Below are 25,426 nucleotides of genomic sequence, written 5' to 3'. Positions count from 1 at the left end.
AGACATTCACGAAAATCCCTCTCTTTCCGGTTAATTGCGACCCAATCAATTGAGGGAGAACTTTTCTTCTCACCAGCCATTAGAAAATCAGCAAGAAACTGATTACAGCGAGCTATGATGGTTAATATTGGGTTTATAATGGGAAATTTGCAATTTTTTTAATTATGGAAGTCTAAAAGATGAAGAGAGAAAGAAGATGAAAAAGAGATAGAAAAATGACGATTAAGAGACATTTATTTATACTCATCGCAATTAATGCGATGGGACACGTGCAAAAGAAAGAGAAATAAGAGGTCCACTAAATCAACGACACGTCAGGCAGGAAAGCTGAAAAAGGGGGAAAGTACAGTCTACACGGCCGTCAACAATGCATCGTCCTGACGTTTCCAGCCCTATCACATCCTCTCCTAACGCTTATCCTAATATTGAAAATAAAGCGTATCCAAGAAGCTACCCGCCTTCAATAGCATCTATTAAAGACTCTAAGTCCAAAATTCCACCTGCATAACTTGGGGGTAGTTGGAAAAACCGAACCACATATACTAAAATTTAAATAAATTTCTTTTATGTGTGTTTGTTTTATAAATAAATAAATATGGTTTATTATCCAGCCCAAAAGATGAGGCCGAGAGCGTTCATGAAATCAACATCCAGGATTACCCTGGGCCCAGTCAGTCCGTCCTTGTTTCGTGTGCGCCTCTTTCAACCCAACACAACACAACCAAACCATCGTTTCACTTCTCTTGTGTTGTCTCACCACCAAATCTCCTCCTTCCCTCATGTCTCGGGTAAGTAAATCAATCTCATATTCCTTCCTTCTTTTTGTTATCTGTTTAACTTAATTTTACTTCTTTTATCTTTTTTATTCTACAAACTTATCATTTTGCAGGCCAACGACAAGCTTCCCCAACCCAACCCTACCGGTGCGTTATTATTATTATATAAATTGATGATGGGTCTGGTGGGATAATTTATACAAGTTTGATCGATGATTGAGCTATAATGTTAACTTTTAACAATTTCTTAAGTGCTACAGCTTTTTTGTAAAGGTTTTAGTCGCTATTAAGTTGGAGTAAAGTAAAAGGAGGACATTGAAATTAGATTTTTATGATTATGATTGTATATTATCGGATAATAATATTTGTACAGTTTTTTTGCAATTGTTATCCTCCTCATAGCTGAAAGTTCCTAGTTTTTTTAATTGAAATCATAAAGATGAGTTATAAACATTTGTAACTTTGGTAATAATATTGGAATGTTTTTGTAAAGATTTGAGTTTTTTAGGCTATCATGTTTGTGTGTTTCTATAAATCAAGATGGTTATGTAAAATCCATGTAGCAGAAACATCTGTGAAGAAATCATCCTCTGAATCAACCTCTGCAGATGCTCCACCGTCCATGCCAGCTGGATTTCCCGGAAATCCTTTTGACTTCTCATCTATGGCTGGTCTACTTAATGTACATATATATATATTCCTCTTTTATCGTCATTATTATTTACACACACTTGTCTATCTATTTACACGCATGCCACTCGTTGACTTGCAGGACCCAAGTGTGAAGGAATTAGCCGAACAAATTGCAAAGGATCCGTCATTCAACCAAATGGCAGAGCAACTTCAGAAGACCTTTCAAGGTGGTGAAGGTGGTATCCCACAATTTGATACGCAACAATATTATACCACTATGCAACAAGTTATGCAAAACCCTCAGTTCATGAGCATGGCTGAACGCCTCGGTAGCGCCTTATTGCAGGTATGTGTTTACCTTTTATTAGTTGACTGTTTTATATCTCGGATTTTATGTAACATGCTATAAATAACTGATACCATTTGAATTGTTTATATGTTGCAGGATCCATCAATGTCTCAAATGCTCGAGAGTTTATCAAATCCTGCTCAAAAGGATCAGCTTGAAGAACGGATGGCTCGTATCAAAGAAGATCCATCCTTGAAACATATTTTGGAAGAGATAGAAACCGGTGGTCCAACCGCAATGATGAAGTATGATTTTTTAGAAGAGATAAAAACGTATTTTGCATCTTTGAAAGTTTTTAACTGTTTAATAATTTGTGTTTAATTTTTTTAGGTATTGGAATGATAAAGATGTTCTGCAAAAGCTGGGTGAAGCAATGGGTCTCCCGGTTACAGGAGACCCTACTGCTTTTGCTGGAAACTCAGGTGATGGTGAAGCTGAAGAAGTAAACGAAGATGAGTCTATTGTTCATCAAACTGCTAGTGTCGGTGATGTGGAGGTAAACTATCTTCAAAACCATTTTGATACTTAGTTACAAACAATGTATTTAAACAGATAGCTGTTTACTTATTTTTACTGTCAAAGGAACTGCTTCATGTCCAGCCTTTATAAGTTTTATATTGAAATATGTTATTTCCAATGTTTTCTTAAAAATAATTAGGGTTTGAAGAAGGCATTAGAGTCTGGTGCTGATAAAGATGAAGAAGATGCAGAGGGAAGGACAGCATTGCATTTTGCATGTGGATATGGGGAGGTAATATATTCATATGATTTGGATATGAGTAAAATAATATTATTAAAAAATTACAAGGGATTCTAATTTTGAAATAAACCTTTACATTTTGACCAGTTTTTAAAATTTATCGAACTGACTCGGGTTAATGTTTGGGCAGGTGAAATGTGCTCAAGTGCTTCTTGAAGCTGGAGCAAAGGTTGATGCTTTAGATAAGAATAAGAACACAGCCCTCCATTATGCTTGCTGGTTATGGTAGGAAAGAGTGTGTTGCTCTTTTGCTCGATAATGGTGCTGCCGTGTAAGTTTATTATCCATCACCACGTTATTATTATATAGGTTTTATTTCATGTGGATCCTCCTCTGGTTCCACTTGCACCTTGTGCTGTGAAAGTTCCATTTTTAATGCTAGAATGGTCAGATTTAGAGCGTATGTTGCGTCTTAAACTGGATTTGGCCATTTACATGAAACACTTTTTTTTCAGAATTTTAAATTTATTAAAAAAGTTATCGTGTCAAGATTACAACCAAAAGTAGGGGCGTAAATTAACAAGTTTGAATAAGCGCGAGCTCTGTACTTTTAACATAAGATATCAAAAGCTTGACTGTAGGGGTGTAAACGAGCTGAGTCGTGCTGACCTCGGTTTGATCAAGCTCGCCTTGTTTAAACTTACGAGAGCTTGAGCTCAAGAGTCGGTTTTTTTAGCTTTATTTCTGAAGCTTGAGCTTGGCTCGTGGGTAGTTTTTCAAACTCATCTCAGCTTGGCTCGGTTTGTTATTGTTTATTAAATAACTTATATACATATATATTTTAATTATAATTTTTATGTATAACAATAATTATAAAACTAAATATTTTATATATTACATAAAATTTTCAAATATTTTCGCTCATTTAGGCTTTGAAGTCAGCTTGAGCTCGGTAAGTGATGCTCGGGCTTGGTTTAATTATAATTTTTGTGTAATAATAGTTATTAACTTGTTATATAACTAAATATTTTATATATTAAATAAAATTTTACAAATATTCTGCTTGTTTAGGCTTTTGGGCCACTTGAGGCGATAAGTGAAGCTTGGGTTTGGGCTCGTTTATCAAAAAACAACCTTATGTTTAGGCCCGAGCTCGTTTAAGCTCGGTTCAGCTTTTAGTGAGCCGATATCGAGTAGTTCACGAGTGCTTTGGCTCGTTTGGACTTCTAAGCTTGAGCTTGGCTTATTTCAAGTTCTATATTTTAAAGCTCAACCTCGGCGCGTGAATAGTGTTACAACCTCAAGCTTGGCTCATTTATTGTAACTGTTTTTTATTTGTACATAATGATTTATCTTTTTAATATTAATTATATACGTGAATAACTTTTATGAAATAATATATTTTATAAATGTTACTATATTTGTATTGATGATAATCTTGTTAAGGATTGTGAGCCTTATTAAGCTTGATATATGAATTTGGGCTTGAGCTTGATTTAAGCTTGCTAAAGGTTCACTTGATTTGAGCTTTTAGCAAGTCGATCTTGAATAGCTCACGGGTGGCTCGACGGGTTTACACTCCTAGTCAAAAAGGTAGTAGGTATAATTTCCGAGTGGAGACAAGCAACTGATAGAATTCAAAATCCGTTTCACTTATAGCTATTGGCACGGCTCTTTAGAGATTTAACACCTTATTTAATCCATTCATAAGCAAACTAAAAATTACTTCTAGATTATGTGTTCCTTTTTGGTGTTAATTTTGGATTTATTTTTTTGTTTTTGTCGGGTTTGCTCAGAACACTACAAAACATGGATGGCAAGACGCCTATTGAAGTTGCAAAACTGAACAACCAGAACGACGTATTGAAGCTGTTAGAAAAGGACGCGTTTCTGTAAGCTTGAGGTTGTTTTTGGTTAGCGTAATGTTTGTGTTAAAAGGAATTGGTTTGCTTCCCATCCTAACTTATGTTATTATGTCTTGTGGTATTTTTGGGTCAAGTTTGATGTTTGACCTCTTCGATTGTGTGATAATTATTTATAGAGTATAACGCGCAAACTGTATATCTTTCTTGTTTTCAGTCACTTGAGTTGCTTCTTATTTGTTTGTTTATTTTTGCAATGATAGTAAAGGGTTATTCTGATTCACTATACAGTTGATTTTAAGCAGAAAATTTAGAGCAGCGTGTCCGTGCGAATCGGTTTTCTTTGTGAGACATAGTTCTTAGGTTTATTACAATTCCAGACCTAAACCTTTGGTCAACAAAAAAGTCAGAATTGGTTTATAATCTGTTTCGGTTTGGGTTAAAACTGTTTTAAGATCTGTTTTTGGTCGTTTTTTTATGAGTCTGGGCCGATTTTGGTTCGGTTAAGTCAGTTTCAATGAAGATGATTACAAACTGGTCTCAACCTACGGTTTCTATCGGTCCCAAATTGGTTTGGATTGTATGTAGTTTTGATTTGGTTAACCGATTTCAATGTGTATCTCTAGTTACATATCATAAAAAGTATAATAAAAATAATTTTTATTAAATATATAAAATTCAAAAACACAAATTTCGTTTGCTAACCCTATATTATTTCAAACTAGTAAGAGGACCCTCGCGTTGCCTATGTCTACTGGCTGCATATAGTAGTAAAATTTTCTCTTTCTACCATTTCTAGCCTCTATTTCTCTCCTCCAACAGAATTTTCTTCTCCAAAACTTTTGATTCTCTTATCAATGGTTGGTTTTCTTCTCCGAATTACTTGATTCTCTTATCGATGGCTGTAGGTTTTAAAATTTTCAAGTTATAAAGTTCTCCTTTTCACTTGCCTTAAAAATAACTGATTTTGATTAATAATATAAAAGCTTGAAAATGGTGCAATGACTTTAGCAATAGTTTTCACAGCTAATCAAATCAAAAAGTCAACCAAAGTTGACCCAATTTTATATCTAGTAACTGAGTCTTTAAGAGAATAAAAAACAATAATTTCCATCCGTGGTTGCTAATTTACGCCTAATAACTATAATGTTATTTATGGTACAACTTTGCGATTTAAAGTTCAACATAATTCTCATGATAAACAGATACTCCTGCATAATTTTGAAATGTTGATATGTTGGATGTAAATAAGTAAATAGTTGAAGAAACAAAGAGATCAAACTTACTACATTTCATCCAAGTAAAAGCTCGAGTAGTCTCCATTAAAAGCACCAGATTAAGATGAAACACGCAGCACTAAACTTACTAATCCATAAATTTCTACGGGCCTACTTGATTTCTGTTTTGTATCCATTCATAGCTGCTAACTGAGAACGACTCATATGCGTGCTAACTAAATAATGATTTGTATGATCTTGAATCACGTATAAGGAGGCCTTTTTGTCTAATGACCCTGCCATGGGTCCAAATTGGGCAACAATAGTTGAGTAATGTTCATTCGATTCATTTACAGGCTAGGTGATGTGTTGGATATGTTACCCAACTCACTTGACCAACCAATATTGCACCACTAAACATTTAGCTGCAACATATTATTAATAAAAATAATAATAAACCAAGAATAAAGAGGCGGACCCATACTCAATTTTGATTGTATTTGTTGGACTGAAAACACAACCTTAGACTGTCGAGATTCATTCTAATTAACATAAAAGAAAGTAGCATCTGGTCGAGTTCCGTCCCTTAATAGATGCAAATTCACAAACAGAGAAACACAATAAATAAATAAAACAAAGTTTTAAAATTCGTGAGGTTTTGTTGTTTAGTGGTTATATGAAATTACCTTTTAATTAAATTTCAATCTTGGTCGATTCTTTGCTGGACATGCCTGTAGCGCCATAAAAGAAAACTTTAGTTAAAAATTTGCAGCGTTATAAAGTCACTTGCCAATACACAAAAGCATGATGCTTACCTTAGAGTTTGGTGCCTCTTCAAGTGAGCATTATGCTTTCGTAATGACAATCGTCTGCTTGAGTTAAAAATCTGGTATGTTGAATAAAGCCTAAAATTCTTGGGAACTGGGGAATGCCTTAGACAGGCAAAGCACATGTCTATGTTTGTGTTGCAAAAATTCACATAGAAACAAAAGGATGTATTATAGAGGTATGGTACCAAAAAGACCCAAAAACCCTTAAGTACTACCCGCGGGTCAACTAAGAGCTTCTCACAAGTCACCCGCGGGACATACGGATCATCCGCTTAATCGTCTAAGGAAGAAACATCCACATGACGTATGCGGAAGCATCCTGGCATCCTCAAAAGTCATCCGCAAGACGGAGTACCCGTCCGCACAAAATTACCGGGAGGCAATGCCTCAGGACAACTGTCATTAACTAATTACATTCCAGAAGATTTACCAAGATGCTTTCTTGGGCAATACGTGACCTCTCGGCCAGTTAATAAAGGACACCTGCAAGACCGTTATAACCGTGCACATAGCCAGGGCTATTCATTATCCTATCGCGTGAGGACGCGTGTCCAGGTTGTTATACATGCACATGCGACGTAAAACTGAACATATCATTTGAGGACACGTGTCCAGACGGTTACGAGAGCATCTTCTGAAAAGGACAGCTGGCCCAATCACCTTCCCACATCCCTCGGCTATAAATACCCTCTCAATCTCCATGAGGTATTCATTCACTTTCATTGTACTTACTCTAAATACTTTAGTACTTTCTCTCTTAAGAACTGTACTGATTCTCACGCCGGAGGGTGGTTACAGGAAGACCCTCCCTCTTGTCCTTCCCGTAACGAGACTCAAGGTGTCTGTTTTGCAGGTTTCGGTCATTGGACTTTGGGAAGTTTTACTCATATTGTATTGGTTGTTATCGTATCCTACCCTGTGGATTCATTGGATTCATGACCCGTTTAGGGGATCGGATCTGTGTTTCTTCATTGGCTCCATCCGTTTTGGTGTTAGAAATGCATACGTTTTCGTTGGTTTTTTGGTTCGTTCAATATGAGTAAACTTCCTGAGGGGCCGACGAGAACTCCTGCACCTACTTCACGTGTTACTAATACGGAAGCGCCTGAAGGTTTTGCTTCAAGTGTTTTTGCACGTATCACATTTCCTGGTTCACGAACCACCGATACAACATCGGGTGGTCGTACCCTCGAGTGTGTCACAGCACCAACTGGGCCAACCCCCACCAATTTGGGACGTGTTACAGCACCAGAAGGTTCCAATCTGGGTGACCTTGGACGAATTATGGGAGAAACTCGCCGTACCCAATCAGCATTAGGTTTGGAGGACGATTCAGGCGATTCTGATGTGGCGAGAACTTATAGGCATAATTCCAGATCTAGGGGACCACTGACTCCAGAGGAGTGGCTCCGCATACAGCAAGAGAGTTTGGCAGCTTAATATGAGCGTAGAGTGCGCAACGAACGTTTTCATGCCCGCACTCTGACTTATGAAGAATCTCCCCGGAGATCTCTTTCTCATCCACCAACAATGAGAGGAAGTCAGATCCGTTATAGTCAACAAACAGAACAAGAGCTTGGTGAAATACGAAGGTTGCGCCCTCGTCATCGTATGGACATGCGGATGCCATCTTACGTAGACGAGTTTGACAGTTATGATTCAAATTATCACCCAGGAGACTTCAGTTTTTACATTGGTGACGGCAGGATGCGTCCGCGGGAAAGAAGTATTCGCCCGCTGGATGTAGTCCGCCACACTGAATATCATAGTGATGCGGAATAGGATTTCACTAAACCGTATCGCCCAGCAGGTTTTGCTGAGAAATCGAAGTTTATAACAAGCATCGCTACAACACCTTTTCTTGTCAATGCTAAAATACCTACATCGGTGGGTAAATATAATGGAATGACTGATCCAAGTGATCATCTTCAAAACTTTGTGGCGGTAGGTGGTGTTAGCTGATGGACGCTCCCCTATTGGTGTCACATGTTCGCATTGACACTAACAGGGGCAACACGGGAATGGTTTGAAAAGTTACCTGATGGTCAAATTTGCAGCTGGGATAATTTGGTGAAAACATTTTCTCAACAGTTTAGCCAGCAAAAGAAGCATACTCGTGACCAGTCAGAAATTTTGAACGTTCTCCGCCGTGATAACGAATCCGTGGAAGATTTTATTATTCTGTGACCTATGACCAATTTCCCATCAACGTAACCGTTAAGTGGAAATTGGGACTATGAACATGTATGTGTACATAGTTACCTAATAGAAACCGTATTTTTATTTTATTTCTACATTTTACTATCGGTGACCGGTTCTCTCCAAACGAATTCGTTTACTTAGAACCGGGACTGTGTCCCATATACATGCCGAGTTTATGTTATGATATATTGTTTTGTTTATTCGTGTACTTCTCTTTCACTCGATGTTTTATTTAAACCGTTTTGTTGTTCTTGATTTCATTAATCTGGAACAAATGATTTATTTTGATTTCTAAATTTTAACTGTTTACTTTGATAAACTCAAGGTTACTACTAGAATATTTCTTTTCACAAACTTAATAGGTTTTAATATTTTAATATTAAAATTTCGTTTATCCACTTCATTTCAAGTTATTATCAATTTACATGTTGGTAAGATATAATTGTCAATTCATCTCAACGTTGCCATTGGTCACGTCGATGTTTTATTGGAAATTTTCATTTGTTAAAGATCATGATATTTTGATACTTAAAAGTTTCGTTTATCTAAGCTATTCTCGAACCCAATGCGTTATCAATTTACATGTTCATACTTCGTTGGTTAAATTCTACGTTTACTCACCACGTTATTCTCGACCACATTATTTCAATTACATGTTACGATGTTCATAATTCTGAATGCTTCATTCTTTAACTTCATTACCTCCTTTATTTCGTTTTTAAGACCGTTTACTTGGTTTAGACTCGATGATTTTATTTACTTGACTTAGTGTTTTCGCGTTGTCCTTAGTCTGAATGGTCTATCAATATGTTTTGGTAATGGTTATTCTTGAAATTCATCATTTTTCTTTATTTTCAACATTATATATGAGAATTTTTATTATTTATCTAAGGTCTATGTCTTAAACCACACAATAGAGCAAGTTATATGGACCATCCGACGATAGAGGTAATTATGGGTCGACACGTAATTATCAAAGTCCTCGCATGGAAAATATAATAAGTCCGGTTGTGTGAAATAACTCGGTACGTGGAATGATTTTTGGGAACGAGACAAATACAATATGATAAGGGCATGGTGGATACGCCGCTGGTACATCCTATATATAAGTGTCCTTGTCATATTTCCTATTTGTGGCGTTCTTTCGGGTCATTCGAAGATCGGCGTTATTTTATTTTAATATATAAAACTATTAAAACTTCACACAACTCCGTATATTAGTTGTTCTCTTTTAAAGAAAAATTAATTTCGGGACGAAATTTTCAAAAGTTGTAAGTTCTGTAACATTCATTACTTTTCAAACCCGAAAACCCGATCCATTTTAAACTTTTCGTTTTTATTTATAAACATACATAAATATATATTTTAAATTTCGTTTTATGTATTTTATAATGTATTCGCTAAACCGACCCGTTTCGTCGTTTCAATGAATTTGTAATTTTAGTTCATTGATTTAATAATAATTACGATGTTTTATAGTCATTCCTCGTTCATTTTCGTTTTCATGTTATTCATAAACGAAACTTTAAGCTTTAAAGTGTTTATTTAATCGAGATACATACTAGTCGGGAATAATATAAAAATAATTTAAAATCATTAACTTTTTATTTCATTTATGTTACATTTAAAAGTGAAAGGTTCAATTTGTAAATTAAGTTAATATTATGATTCAAAAAAACTTAAAAGTATAAGGACTAATAGTGTAAATCTAATTTAAATTTATAATATAATAATACTAATATACCATCAGCCCCACTGCATGTCTCACGTTTTTCCGGCGACACCTCCGGCCGCCGTAAACGGCGCCGGAGTAGTGTATTACATCAATTTATTAACGGTTTGACTCGTTTAAATGCCTTAATCAACAAATAACAAAACGTATAATGACTAATCAATATATTTCACCGCGTATTACACCCCGGATTTCATGTTTTTTGACCGTAACCGCCGCGAGATCACCAGATTTATTTAAACAAGAACTAAACGACCCACGCCCCAATTAGCACTATAAATACGACCCTAGGCTTCGTCAAAACTCGCTCACACTTTCATTTATATATAAAACACTCTATAGAGCTTCTAACTTATTCGGCGAAACCCGTTTTCCGGCGAGGCTTGGTTCTCCCTCATTCCGACACCAATTAGAGGTAATGATTATATGTTTTTGATTTGTTTTTAGCCAATTAATAAAACCCCTAACACAGCTCGGCCAAACATTAATTCAATATGGAGAATTGGATCTGGGGTTTGTATGAGGAAGATGAAGAACATGAACTGTTTTATTTAAATTATTTTTCAGCTAGCATTAACAAAAGAAAAGATGGTCCACTGGTTGATACATCTTTGTTTGGCCACAAGGACCCGGGTTCTAATCCGGGTCAGGTCGTTTTTGTCTTTTATTTTCTTTTTAAACATTTTTCTATTATATATCAAACCAAATAAAATTTATAAAAATTATTTAAATCAAATAAAATTATATTAAGTTAAACAAAATTAGTTATAAAATCTATTAATCATTTTGACACCTAACAACCAATCTTTCAAGCTTGTTTAAACACGTTTAATATATATATATATATATATATATTGTTTTTTTTCGTTAAACTTTATAACCCGTTAACACCTTTGTTTTCAAAATAAAATAGTACCACCAATATTTCCATAACCCTTATAATATTCAAACTTGATATCAATCTCAAAATCTAAACTAATATAAATACATAATTTATTAACAATTCGTTAAAATTCGTTAAGACTTAACAATAATATTAAATTATCAAAACGACATAAAACGATAAAATATACATTTAAATACTTCTAATCCCCGACAATCGATTTATTTACTTTTATTAGTTGTTAGTTAATAATTGATTTTGTACTTTTAACTCTAGTTCGTGACGTTCAATTGCTTCGGTTTCATTTACACACTTTTGGTTTTACTTCAAATTTGTCTTCAACTTCAAGGTGAATTTCTCACACCCCTTTTTAACGCTTTTACACATTTTGGGGGTAGCATATATATCCTATCAACATTACAATTTTGTTTTCTTATTATTTACAAACTACAATTCGTTACATGAACTTGTGTGTTTATTTGCTTACTTGCTCAAAGATTACGTGCTCATGGTTTCCTCATTAAGTATGATCATACGCCCCCTTATGCACTCAGGACCTCGATGTTATGAGTGGAATAGGGACCCCCGATCTTAGTACGTTGGTTGTTACCAACGGAAAAGACACTTACTTGCGCTATTATCCGAGTATGTTGGTGCACAATCCCAACGGGAAAGGACCTTACTTGCTCATTTACACTTTTTCATGGAATTATATGGTTTTTATGTACATATATCAAAACTTGTGTGAACTCACCAACTATTCATATAGTTGACATTATTTTATATATATGCTACAGGTACATCTATTCGAAGTTAACACATGAAGAAGACATTAGAACTTAGGGTATATCAAAAAATGGCTAAGTTGTGAAATTGTTCTTGTAATTTTCCATGTATTTCTTGTTACAAACTTGTGTACTTGATGATTAAATCAATTAATGATAATATTGTCACTTAATAGTGTCACATGTGTTTTGGGCAATCCGTACGTCATACTCAGGCGTTTCCACTTTAGCCGGGGTGTTACATGCATGCACCCTACCAGACCACCGCAACCATCACCTAGGGTTTCGAAATCGAACCCGGCAACAGTTGGCTGTCAATCAAAGATGAATCGGAGCCTACCTGACCACACTCGAAGGTGAATCAGACCCACCGATGCACAACATCACTGCCATCACCACAGACGGTGACATTAGATGCGTATGCGGTGGTACCCGTGTGAGCGATTCCACGACACTGGTGGTGTGAGGTGGGCTTGGAGCCAAAGAACGGTGGTGGTGGCATGCATTAGAGAGAGTGTCCCACAATGTACATAAGCCAATCAGAAGGAGATGCGGTGGATTACACGTGGTGTGGAGAAGCGGTGAATTGCATGTGGTGTGGTATACATATTTTGTTGCAGGATGTACAACTGTTGATGCACAATATCTCCCAATATTGTATATTTATAAATAGCTTATAAGAGTTAAAATCTTGTTCTAAAATTGTTTAAAATCTCAAGTTGATATAATGGCGATTTGAAAACAAAACTCAGGTACGAAAGTTCGGTCTTTTCTAGAATCTTATATATGGGTTCTTTTTTATGAATCTTATATACGGGTTCTTCGTGTAACCAATTTTTTTTATGCTTTGTAGTCTTGTAAGTTACGTTGTTCTGAAATCTGGTATGTGTTGTAGTTATTTTTGTTATTTGTTGAGCTTTAACTTTTATAGAATTGTATGGGATTTACAAATAGTGAGATCTTCAATGTACAACAACGCTCTCTTTGGAAGTACATTGATTGAAAATTGAAAAAAAAAAGCAAAGGAACCTACTGGTCAAAGGTCAGAGCTTTTTAATGAAATGTTTATAAACAGTTTTAGTATTTTTTTTAGGTAGCATGACGAGAGATTTCTAAAGGAACTAATATTATAAGCTGAGGGAACTGGAGAGCCTATTGAAAAATAATTATTAAGATTAAAATAATTGGTACTTTATAAGTTGTAAGCCATATGTTAGCGGGTTTAGGTTTACTGAATGTGATAACTATGTTGTAGCCCATATGTTAACGGGTCTGGGCATTGGAACTAGGCTGTAACCCATATGTTAACGGGGCTGGGGATGGGTGCAACTTTCAGATGGTCTTTAAGGAGAGAAACTATGGGGGTAAGGTATCAAACACACCATACAAATAATAAGTCAAAGGGAGAAACCCGCAGAAAGAGTATCATCCAAGAAGGGACACATGTCTACAGCGGAGGAAATACTTGTAGCAATGAGAAATAATATAACAACGGAAGTCTCACCATTGAGAGACACGTGGCAAAAAACCACTGCTTAATAGCCCTGGCATATGTATGGACGCATGATGGACCAATAGGAATGAGTCAGTGTGATACTTGCATCAATAAGAGAGAATATAATACGCCAAGTTGTCCAACCAATCAGGAGGGAGTATCATGCTCAGCCATGAGAATGGAAGCTTCCATTGAGTGGGATAGCTGGCCATACCTTTCTCCCCTTCGGCTATAAATACAGAACAAGGTATACGGTAAAAGGATTCTACCCTCTCTGAATTATCAAGATATATTCTTACCACTTTCCATACTGATCCCACGCCGGATGGTGGTTACGAGAAGACCCCATATTCCCATTCTTGTAACGAGCTCACGGTGTTTAGTTTTACAGGTTATATCATTTGTTGGAACTCGTAACTGTCCGTAGTAATATCATCATTAAATATTAAACTAACCTTTGAAGGTCAGTTTAGATATTAATCCATTCCTGGGTGAGATATTAGGTTAAACCATATCGGGTTTGACTTGGTGTTTCTTCATTGGCGCCATCCGTGTCGGCTAGAACTGAAAAATCAGTAATCAAGAGTTATGAGTTTCAGCAGACCTACCCCAACGATACCCCAATCTTCCAACCGTGCAGGGCCAACTTAGATGGCCCCCCCGGAAGGAAGCTTGAGGAAAAAAGAAGATTTTATTGAAATCAAATGTCCTCAACAAGAAGCATCGTTCCATTTCGTGGAAGCCCGTTTCAGCGGTCAGAAAAGTCCCTTCGTAGCAGAATACGAAGAGGAAGACACAGTAATGTGGCTAAAGAAGGAACAAGAAAGAATCAGCAGAGAGTTCGGGAGGAAGTTCAAACAACATGCGAGAAGACATGCGAAGGGAATCACCCCGCGAACCATTGCCTTCTCAGGAGATGAAGTAGAGTCATCAGATGACGAGAGACACCCTCGTCGCCGCGAAAACGAAAGGCCAAGAAGCCACAGAGACCACCACCACCTCCGCCGCCACTACCGCCACCACTACCACCGACACAGCTGCCGCTACCATCGTCATCGTGACCACCACAACCATTGTCACCGCCGAGCCTGACCATCACCGCCACCACCACTGTCGCTGCTGACCACCACCACTGTCGCTTCCTGACCACCACCATCGTTGTCGCCACCCTGCCATCTCCATGATTACTATCGCCATCATTCCCATTCCATTCCCCCATCAATCAATTACCTCCAACCAAACATGCCCTTATTGTTACTATTTGTCTTAGGTAGCGTTTATATGAAGAAATGACATGAGAAATGTAATGACTTATTGTGAGGGAATGAAAAAGTGGTGTTTGGTTGTTCATTGGAATGGAATCAACGATTACATATGGAATCTCATTCCATCAAAATCATTCATTCTCACCTTTTTTTTTTAATTTCATTCCTCTTTCATCATACTTTCTCAACAACACCACCTAGCAATAACCACCACCACCACCTGACCACCACGCCCATCACCTAACAACCACCGCCACCGCCACCACGTAACTGCCACCGTCATTACCATCACCACCATCGCCACCCGCCACCACCAGCGCTACCATTGCTACCACCCACCACACTATTGTCACCGCCATCGCCTGACCACCACTGTTACCACCATTGTCGTTACCTAACTACCACCACCAATACCATGGCCATCACCACCTGACAAGCAGTGCAGTAACATTCGTCAATTTTCGGACGCGAAAACCCGACTCGTTTAATTTTATTTATTTATTTGATTATAGTTGTAAGATTGAACAAAACAACCCTTAGCCAACTTTGATTAACTCTTGTACCCCCAACTAAAGATAAAGGACCTAATTGCAAATTAACAAAAAAAAATAAACTTTTCCCTCCTATTTCTCTCCCAACGTCGGCAGCCATACCCCCCCCCCCCCCACACCATTTCTTGGACCTTAATTTACGGACTAATTGGCGAAATTAATGTTACCATATCACTAACATACCTTAATCGCTTCCTACAGACACGCTATACATGGTAAATAACAACGAATTGACAGCTAATTTGAATAATAACGAACCGCGGCTATCCTAGGTCGTTTACACTATAAATACACGCATATAATGCAATTAAACCTTACCACACCATCTCTACAGCCTCACGAACCAAAGCCCTAACTCAATTTTATCATACGAAGTCGTCTATATCGGATTTAATATCAAGCTTGAGTTGTAAAACCCACTTGGCCGATCACCCTCAATCCTCTATTGTTTTAGGTAATTATTACATGCTTTTGGTTCGCTTTCAATCGAATAACATAAACCCTGTTTCAATTTTAACGAACATAAACCCATTAATCGAATTGGGATTCTAGGGCTTGGTTGGGAAAAAGATGAACTGATTTAAAACTGATATATATTAAATGTTTCAGAGTTGTAAAAGAGTTAGGCGCTGGCCTGATGGCCAACGCATGTTACCCTAAAGTCCAAACCGGCCTGGGGCGCGGGTTCGAATCCTCCAGGCCCGGTTTTGATGTTTTTTAATTGTTACTATTATTTTTATTTACTTTTAATCAAAGATTTTGATATTACTACATGCACATATACTTAAATACGCATTTCCTTCATAAAACGAACTCCGGATTTAATGTTTCGTTTTTTTAATATACATATATATGTATATATACATCGTACATATAACAATGATAATAACAATAATTTCTTTTCTTTTTACTAATCGCTTAAACGAGACGTATTCTATTAACGCCCAAACTAAATTATCTCGTATCTTTCCGTCAATATCTTATTGTATATAATATTTATTTTATCTATTAAAATCAACAACAACAATACTAATAATAATAATAATAATAATAATAATAACAATAATAATGATAATGACATAAATGATAATAATCACAACAACCATAATAAATATGACACTAAGACTAAAAACCCTATCAAATCCCATATCCGTCATATGCCTTGTTATTATATCTTTAATCTTAAATAATGATATTGATATTAACTAGGAATATTTGTCGGTGAACCTCGAGGAGCTTGACCGTCTTCCATCCTAGCCTTTTTCTTTTATTATCTCATCATCGTTTATCCTACGCTATAAGGTGAGTTTACATATCCCCCCTTTTCCATCTTTTATATTTTGGGGGTAGCATGTATATTTTATTTTACTCATTTTTATTTCACATCTATTCAAAACACAATTCAATATAAGTTTATGTGTGATCATTGCATGCTCTATGATAATGCTCTATGTTCTTAATTGTTTATTTTATGTTTGGTGGTTGGTATCTCATCCTCATCTATCCTCATCTAGTATGATCATACATTTACCCAAGTATGTTGATTTCGTATCAATAAGAACGGGTCCACATCTATTTAGTTGTTTACATTTTCATAAGAATTGCATTACTCATCATTTACATATGAATTGTGATTTATCTATATATATATATATATATATAACTAAAACTTATGTATTCTCACCAACATTCGTGTTCACAAACTCTATTTTTGCTACAGGTACAAGTAATTTACATTGATCAAGATTGAAAATATTAGTTTTTTCCTTAGGATATTTATCCAAACAATAAATATGATGTAATTGTTTTGATTATTATAATTGTGTACTTGTTTGATATTATTGAATTAAATAATTATTGTCGCTTTAATTAGTGTCTTTTGAGCTACTGTCCAATCAATACGTTACGCCCGGCACGTTCTGCTTTTGGTCGGGGTGTGACAAGTGCTACCATCGCCATCCTCACCACCATCACCATTGCCGCTGCCGCCACTGCACCTGCCGCTTGACTACCGTCGCCTCCTCCACCACTATTGTCGTCGCCTACGACACCACCATTATCGTCACCTCCGCCAACACCATTGTCGTCGACGGAGCTACCACCACCTTTTTTATTTTGGTAAAAAAATTTATTTTGAGATAAGAGTATTTTTATCATTACTTATCATTTCTGTTAAACCTTTTTTTTTATACCATACAACATAAATTAATAATTTATTTAATCCTCATAGGTTAACCAAACAAGTCAAAATAACGACAATGATTGATTTCATTATATTGTACTTATATTCCTTCTCCCATTTCATCCACCATCTATTCCATTACCCCAGTGTATCGAGCTAAGAACATCCTAACTTACGCTCATGCATATTCTGCTATTGTTCGGGTGTGACAATTTTATTATGGAATCATATACTTTTGTGTCACACCCCAACCTACGGCGGAAATTCCGGAGCGCGAACTGATTGTCACAGCTCTCAAGGTTACTATCAAGCAACATTATTTAAATGACAATATCTATTATTTAAGTTAAGTTTTCAAATAAATAAAATACATAATCCAAAATCATACAACAATACAACTTATATCACAAATGATCTTGATTAATTATTTTCTAACTTAATTCTTCACTAAGTCTTCACCAACCTGCATTAAATTCCTACGATAATCTACATATGCGTATAAAATAGAATTTTGTCAACAACACATGTTGAGTGAGCAACACACCAGTTTAAATGTACATATAGTATATATAAAAATAAGTAATTGCAATAAGTCATATGAGAATAACAAATTAACCAAATGAGCAAGTATAACTGAGATGTCGAGAAGCGCAAAGGCTATAACGACTGGCGTATGATCATACTAGACTGAGATTATGTTGGACCACTTCGAATGCGAAAGCATACAAAGAAAATAAGTACATAAACAAGTAAGGTATAAGTTGTTAACACATAAGACAAAGTTGCAGTTTTTGAGTATAAGTATATATAAGAAATATAATTTACGCATATGTCCCCAAAACATGGAAAACAAGTAAAATAGGGGAATGTGGTACTACCTTAGCAATAATCAAGAGATAAGCGAATGCGGTAAGAACGGTAGTAAAATAGAGTTACGCTCTTCGGAAGTTATCGACGAGATATCCTAAGTAATAATAGTTGTGGAATAAATATGAGTTGAATGAAAAGTATAAAACTAAATAGAGGTTCGGGATTTGATGATCGAGTCTAATCTTACAAAGGCTATTTATTCCATTATTTCATTACATATATCATCATCAAGTTTTATCGTAAATAATATAATTTAATTATATAAATGCCTAAAAATACTTAATATTTATAAGACTTTTGAACAAATCATATAAAGAGATTTTTTTTAAATGAGCATTTTAAACCAAAAATACGTTTTGTATATTTATGTTTATTTTTATTATCAGTATAGATATATTTTTAAATAAATATCGTAAATGATAAATAGTAATAATATTTATATACAATATGAACTTTTATAAAAACTTAAACTATATTTTTAAAATATTTATTAACAAGATCATATTAAATATATATTTTCGATAAAAACTCTTTTTATATATTAAAACTTTCATTAATTTAAAAATCTTTTACATATGCATATTTATATATAAATGTATATATCACACACACACACACAAATATATATATATATATGATGTTTAACCAAAGTTCCAAAAATATGAGCGATTTATATATCGGTTTTAATAGTATAATTATTATTAACTATATTAAATCCTAAAAACTTTTAGTTTAAAACAAAAATAATTAAAAATAATAATAATCTGCCATGGCCGGGACTCGAACCCGCGCCATGGCCAGCTCACTGAATTAGCAAAAACACAACCAACTGAGCTGGTTGCATCAGTAGATTAAACACCAGACATAAACTTTATAATTATCAGACCATACCACCCTTCTATGAACATAAACCCTAGTTTCATCAATCCGGTAATTCGTTAACAATTGATCCAATTCACATTAGGGCTTTTGAAAAGCAAGCAAAAATGAACCCAAACATATAATATATTACCTTAAACAACGATCTGGGGTGGGTTAATTGCTCAGAACAGTTGCCGTCCAAAGGTGTTGATAAACGAACAGGTGAACGACCAAAATAATCCAATTAAATAAGGGTCTTCGGTCGGCGATGGTTAGGTGATTATGTCTGGTGGATTAGTTGAATTACAAACATCGTTTATATGTACAACGAGTTAGGGAGGGTCGGCTACAAGGAGAAACGAACAACCAAACAAACAGCTATGATAATATAATTAGTTAGAGGGTTATTGTCGGCGAGGTTATAAATACCGTATCCAGTAAATTAATTGGAATATAACCAGCGATTTCGTGATCAATAGGCAAATAGGGTTGTCGGTTTGGATAAAAAGGAAAGACGGATCAATAATTGATATTATTAACTCAATTAGATCGTTGATTTAGGCCGAAAATGATATAATTACGAGATACACAGGATCAATTGCAACTTTTAAATAAATATTGTGGCCCAAGTTAGCAAGATTTGAATTCGGGTTCAAGAAAACTAATATGGGTCGGGTTTGGAAAATGAGTATCCAGTTTATCATATGGTTTATAATAATATTTTTAGTTTGGACCTTGAAGTTTGAATATTCGACACAATTGAGATAAAATTAAAAGAAACAATTAAATATGAATAAAATAATCAATTTGTTAAACGCGATATTTTTGTAAAATGACCCAAACACCGAAATGGGTCAGGTTTATAAGTTTCGAAAAGACCGAGTTGTTACATTTTGGGTTATTTTTTGAGTTGAAGTTTCATTTACATTTATATATAAATACAAGAAAACAGTTCAATTGTGTGTACCATTTTTTGGCCCAATACGGTACAAGATAAAAATTTGGTACCATAAAACATGTTGAATCCTACAATACCACCTAAGTTTCACCATGAACTACCCTTATACTATCCAAAGTGGTGATGCCACATTTCAGTCACTATACATAATTTTAAATTATAACAATAAGTTAAATAATGGTGGCTGGTGATGACCGTCGTTCGAGTCATGCAAAAACCTAAATAACCTAAGTAGATAGGGTAAATAAGGTATCGTATCCACCAGGATTATGTGGTAAATGTAATTCATGTACAGACTTAATATTATGAAGTTGGTTTTTAGTGCTAATCACACAAGCAATTAAAGTGAATTTAGAGAACTAAGTAACAAGCAAGTAAACGAGTTTCAATCAATTAACAAAGCAAATCACACCCGGGAATTCAAGTAAGCAGCATACAGTTATCTCATGCAACCTAACAGATTAATTATTAACGATTAACTACAGACTGATCAATCAGACAAAACCTTAGACATCAACAATCACTTTACACACAACACTGGTTATCAAACAATCCTTTCCAGTGTAACTCAGTTAAGGGCAATTGTATGTATTATTGTATTCAATCAAACCAAACAATCATATGATCAATTATCTAGCAACTGGTAACAAATCGTTCAGACTAACGTAAACCTAAACCGATTGAATACGCAGAAATACCGAACATCAATAATCATATATCAATCATCAATAATCATATAATAATGTTCTTAATCACATGAGAAAAACTATAAAGATTACAAACTATACATCCCAGGTGCGATTCTAGGAGATTAGCCGGGCCTTGACATCATTAGATCTTCAATACGGATGATATGAATCATGTGTGAGGTCTTGACACAAGCTAGGATGGTGAAAATCGCCTCTTGGAGCTGCTGGAAATCGCCTTCGGTCATCAAAAAAGAGTTAGGGTTCTTTTTGATGAAAAGTTTGATATAAACCTAATTTTTTCGTCTGCACCCCCCATCGCGTTAAGCGATGGGGTCTTCACTGGTCCATCGCGTATCACGATGGACCAGAAAGCCAACATTAGTTTTAAATCCCATCGCGATACACGATGGGTCCTCAAGAAAGCCCATCGCGTATCGCGATGGGTCTTGTCTCCAGCAAACTTTATTATCTTGTCTCGTTTCGCGTGATGGACATCCCGGGTCTTCATTCCATGCCACAACAGTTCAAATTGAGTACTTTAATGCCTGTGACCTGAAATCCAATAATGCACGTATGAAGTATCGAAGTTCCTAAAATAAACGATTAAAACTAAATAATAACCGAACTATAACATATACAATTTAATCAACCATCACATCCCCACACTTATCTTTTTCTTGCCCTAAAGCAAACTCTAAAGCAAACATCAACCTCCATAATAGGTATGTAGATTATCGCCATTAATACTAGTAAGGTTTAAGTTCATACCAAGTTTCCCAGACTGACACGTTCTAGATTGACATCCCACAAATACGGTTAAGTGCTATAATAAAAACAGTAGGGCCGCCCAGACAAGTGTACTTTGTTTCTGGTTAAGGCACACATACTCATACCCCTCATAATATAATAACTATCCTCTCGGTTTAATATCTGGACTAGGAAAAGATGTGCTAGTATCACTCTACTCTCAATATCACTCAAACACAGGTATCCATCCATAAAACTGTTTTGAGACAAATGCAAATGAAGAGGACTTAACGAGGCTAGGTGTAAGGGTGTGGAAGGGAAATTTTTAAGTAGCTCAAACGATCCGACCCGGCTTATTACAAAACATCTAAATAAACAAAACTAACATACATACTGAATTCACACTTTTTTTACACAAACGAACTACTAATTACGTAACTGAATATAAACAGACATCTTTTTTTAAGCATGATAAGCGTGTTGCTTAGTACTGAAAAAACTAAAATTACGAAAACAAATACAAAGAACCTATTAAGTCGGATCGTCTCATAACATAATATCAGGGTTACTCAAATGAAAAAAGGGCCCAAGAAATGTTTTCTAAGGGAACTAAACCCCCGCCCGTCTCATTACCCACGCTCATATGTATAATGTATGAGGCCCAACCCCCAGTACCCACACTCTAGCTCATCCAGACGAGGCTTAACCTAATTACCTCTATCACTTTTGCATTTTGCCAACTACGATCCCGTAATCCATGAACATCGATGAAAGCACTCAAATGAGATGTGTGTACTATATATTATATGTGTATTCTATATATGTGGTCAACTCACACACGTACCGGAGGAATAAGGTTGTCGATATAAACATGTGTACCTGTCCCCATGACTCGTTATCCCCGCCTAAACGACCTCATTTTCAACTTCTCGTTTAGAAAACATTTGTGAGTAAGACTATCGAGAAGCTGAAAACCAACCATGAACAGAAACCTATAACTTGGAAATAATGGCAATAATTAACATTTAACAACTTTGGTTTCTGAACACTCTTCGAGGTACTATCGGGTTAAAATTTTAAATTTCCCTTATCCCCACACTTGAGATTTACATTGTCCTCAATGTTGAAATAGGTAAATAATTAAAAAACATTTGAGGGACGGGGTTGATATTAACTTTTTGACTGTTAAGAAATTTAAAAACTCGGGGCTCAAATGTGATGGTTCCACTAGCAGTTATACAATTACACTTTTAACATTTAAACTACGAAAACAAAATAAATTATGAAACTGAAATCACCTGATATCAACGAGACAGGAAGAGGACCAATCGGCTCGCGAACTCTCATAAACACTCGTATATTCTCGTCTAAACCAATTACCAAACTGACAATTAAACCTGCAAAATCTCGAGACGTGTAGAAGCAAGCTTCTCACAAGTGTAAGACATAGGTCTTTTAAGAGTTATGAAAATGATTTTCAGTTAATTTTATTAAAACACTTACCGAGCCAAATTAAGTCGTTTCATAATAAATTTAGTTAAACAAATTAAAACTTTAAAAGAACTAACTCATTTTCGTTGGAAACACGATTGCATTTAGCATATGCAACAAGCCCTGTAAACCTCCCGGTAGCCCGGGAGGACGAGTGGGGTCTCGTGAGGGTTTATAGTGAACTACACCCACAAAGTTCGGTTACAACAAAATATTCAAATAAATCAAGCACACCAGTGACCAAAAGATATATAAACATAGACACCCAACCAGTTACCCAAACAATATTCCCAAGAATATAATATTAATATAATACAGACCATGAGAATAAAAACAAAATAAAGTAATATGTAACCAAAAGACTACTGTTCAGGCGGATCGTCATCTGCATCATCCCGCGGATCCACTGGCTGCTCCTCTGTGATAGTCAATGAGTCTGGGAGTGGTACCTGCAAAGCAGTAAATAATAATAAAAAATAATCATCATAACGGCCCCGCTATGCCATCTGCTCCTGCTGCATCACCAACTGCTGCTGATAAATCATAGCCAATGTGACAGGCCGTTGCGGCTGCTGCTGTGATGATGATGAGGATGATGCCTCTCTCGGTGGATGTTGCTTCTAAGGGCGCTCAATGCGCGAGATCCGAATGTGCTGACGATGAGTAGGAATCCCCCTCTGCATAGCCACATAAGCTGCACTACCTGCTGGTGGCGGTATCTGTGGTTCCTGTCTGACCGGAATGAGCCTCGATGGGTCGTCCATCTCACAAATCCTGGCTCTCTGAGCTTCCGCCAAATCAAACGTCACTATGGGCGGTCCAGGGGTGAAGTATGCAGCCGGATATCTGTCAAAAACCCCCAGACTGCTCGCAATCCGCGTAATATATGGCCCCAAGGATAACTGGGCCATCGCCCCCTGTAAACTCCGGCCTCTGCCGAATGATGTGAGGAACAGCATCGCAATGTTGGCCTCCCTGCTAGTGATGATAGACAGGAGGCACAACAAATCGAGGTTGCTACACTTATCGCGGCCCGAATGACGGCCAACGATAGTGTAAGCAACAATGTGGTGTAAGTAGCGGTGGACGAGGTCCCGAATAGAGGATGCTACTACCGCACTATAGTGGGCCCCGCCAAAACTGAGCCAGATCAGGCTCAGTGAGCCAAAACTGTCGGTCCTGCTGCTAATGCGTCATATAACCGCGAAAGCTCTATAAGAACGCGGGAGTCTGAACATACTCCTGCGTGTAGAAGCTCTTAGCCACAGCGAAATCAGGGACCGACATCTCATACACGTGTCGTCCAAGTGAGAATGACACGGCATGCGGCTCGTCGAAATCGGGGGCGGTGTATGAGAACGTCGAGTAAAACTAGCGTGTGAGCTCGACATATGATATCGAGTCACACTCAAGTACTGCCCTCCACCGTCCCGACATCAATCCCTGGATTCTGGTCTCCGCCTCCAACGTACCCAACAAACTCCAATCAAACGTCCTCATACCCAATAGCTGTATACCTCTAATGCGCATATACCTGGCGTACTCCTCGGACGTAATCGAAAATCTGAGCACCTGATGCTGCGTGCGGCGTCCATCACCCATGATATCTGCTCGCTCAACGCCAGGAATATTCGGTACCTCCTCACCATCCTACCGTATGGTGCGGGGCCCAGTCCTCTGTCTCTTGCGCCGTGAAGATGCTGGTGCATCAGACATACCTTAAAAATCAAACATGTAAGTTAGATATGTCAACGGTCAATGTGGCGACGACCGTATAGAACTTTGGTCGCGGTCGTCCCACTTAATAAAATAATATTAATATAATATAAAAATAATAAAATAAAATAAATAAACACGAAAAATTCGGGGACATCCTGCGCGTGTTTCTCAAAACCAGATTATCCCGCCCGAATAAATATTGGGCGGGTAATCAATTTCAATTTAAAACTCCCAATTCTAACTAGCAAGGTATTCCCGAGACTCAACTAAAAAAACAACAAAACCAAACAGAACAAACCACTGACTCGAACAAACGAGACACACGACAGACTGTCTCGATTAAAGCGCAACCAAAACAAACCAATGAACTCTCGGTTAAAACAATATGACGCGTCAGGTTTAGGATATAACATATTCTTAAATCAAGTTCACAAATATATCTTTTAATGATTTTAGCACTTTGAACTCAAAACCGACACGTCACAATGTTTACATTTAACGAGATCCGACAATTATAATTAACAATCAACGAAACCACTAACCCCGATTAACCCGTCAACCCAAATAACAAACGACTAATCAAACCGACTGTAACCCAAACCAAATCGATAATAGCCCTGCAATCAAAA

At 36.5% G+C, this 25,426-nt stretch overlaps 1 pseudogene across 1 annotated transcript; it reads left to right on the top strand.

Moving 5' to 3' along the window:
• Positions 1 to 880: 880 nt before the first annotated feature.
• LOC143635852 (ankyrin repeat domain-containing protein 2B-like) lies at positions 881 to 4,492 on the top strand (annotated as a pseudogene). Its single transcript, XR_013154135.1, has 8 exons — positions 881 to 923; positions 1,340 to 1,458; positions 1,549 to 1,755; positions 1,855 to 2,003; positions 2,089 to 2,254; positions 2,417 to 2,509; positions 2,649 to 2,789; positions 4,255 to 4,492. The product of XR_013154135.1 is annotated as an ankyrin repeat domain-containing protein 2B-like (transcript).
• The last annotated feature ends 20,934 nt before the right edge of the window (positions 4,493 to 25,426 follow it).

Source organism: Bidens hawaiensis, unplaced genomic scaffold (assembly GCF_021521415.1).
Source record: "Bidens hawaiensis isolate Kalapana, Puna unplaced genomic scaffold, B.hawaiensis_p1.1 tig00000536_1, whole genome shotgun sequence".
Classification (NCBI taxonomy): Eukaryota; Viridiplantae; Streptophyta; class Magnoliopsida; order Asterales; family Asteraceae; genus Bidens; species Bidens hawaiensis.
This window is presented reverse-complemented; position numbering and strand designations above follow the sequence as displayed.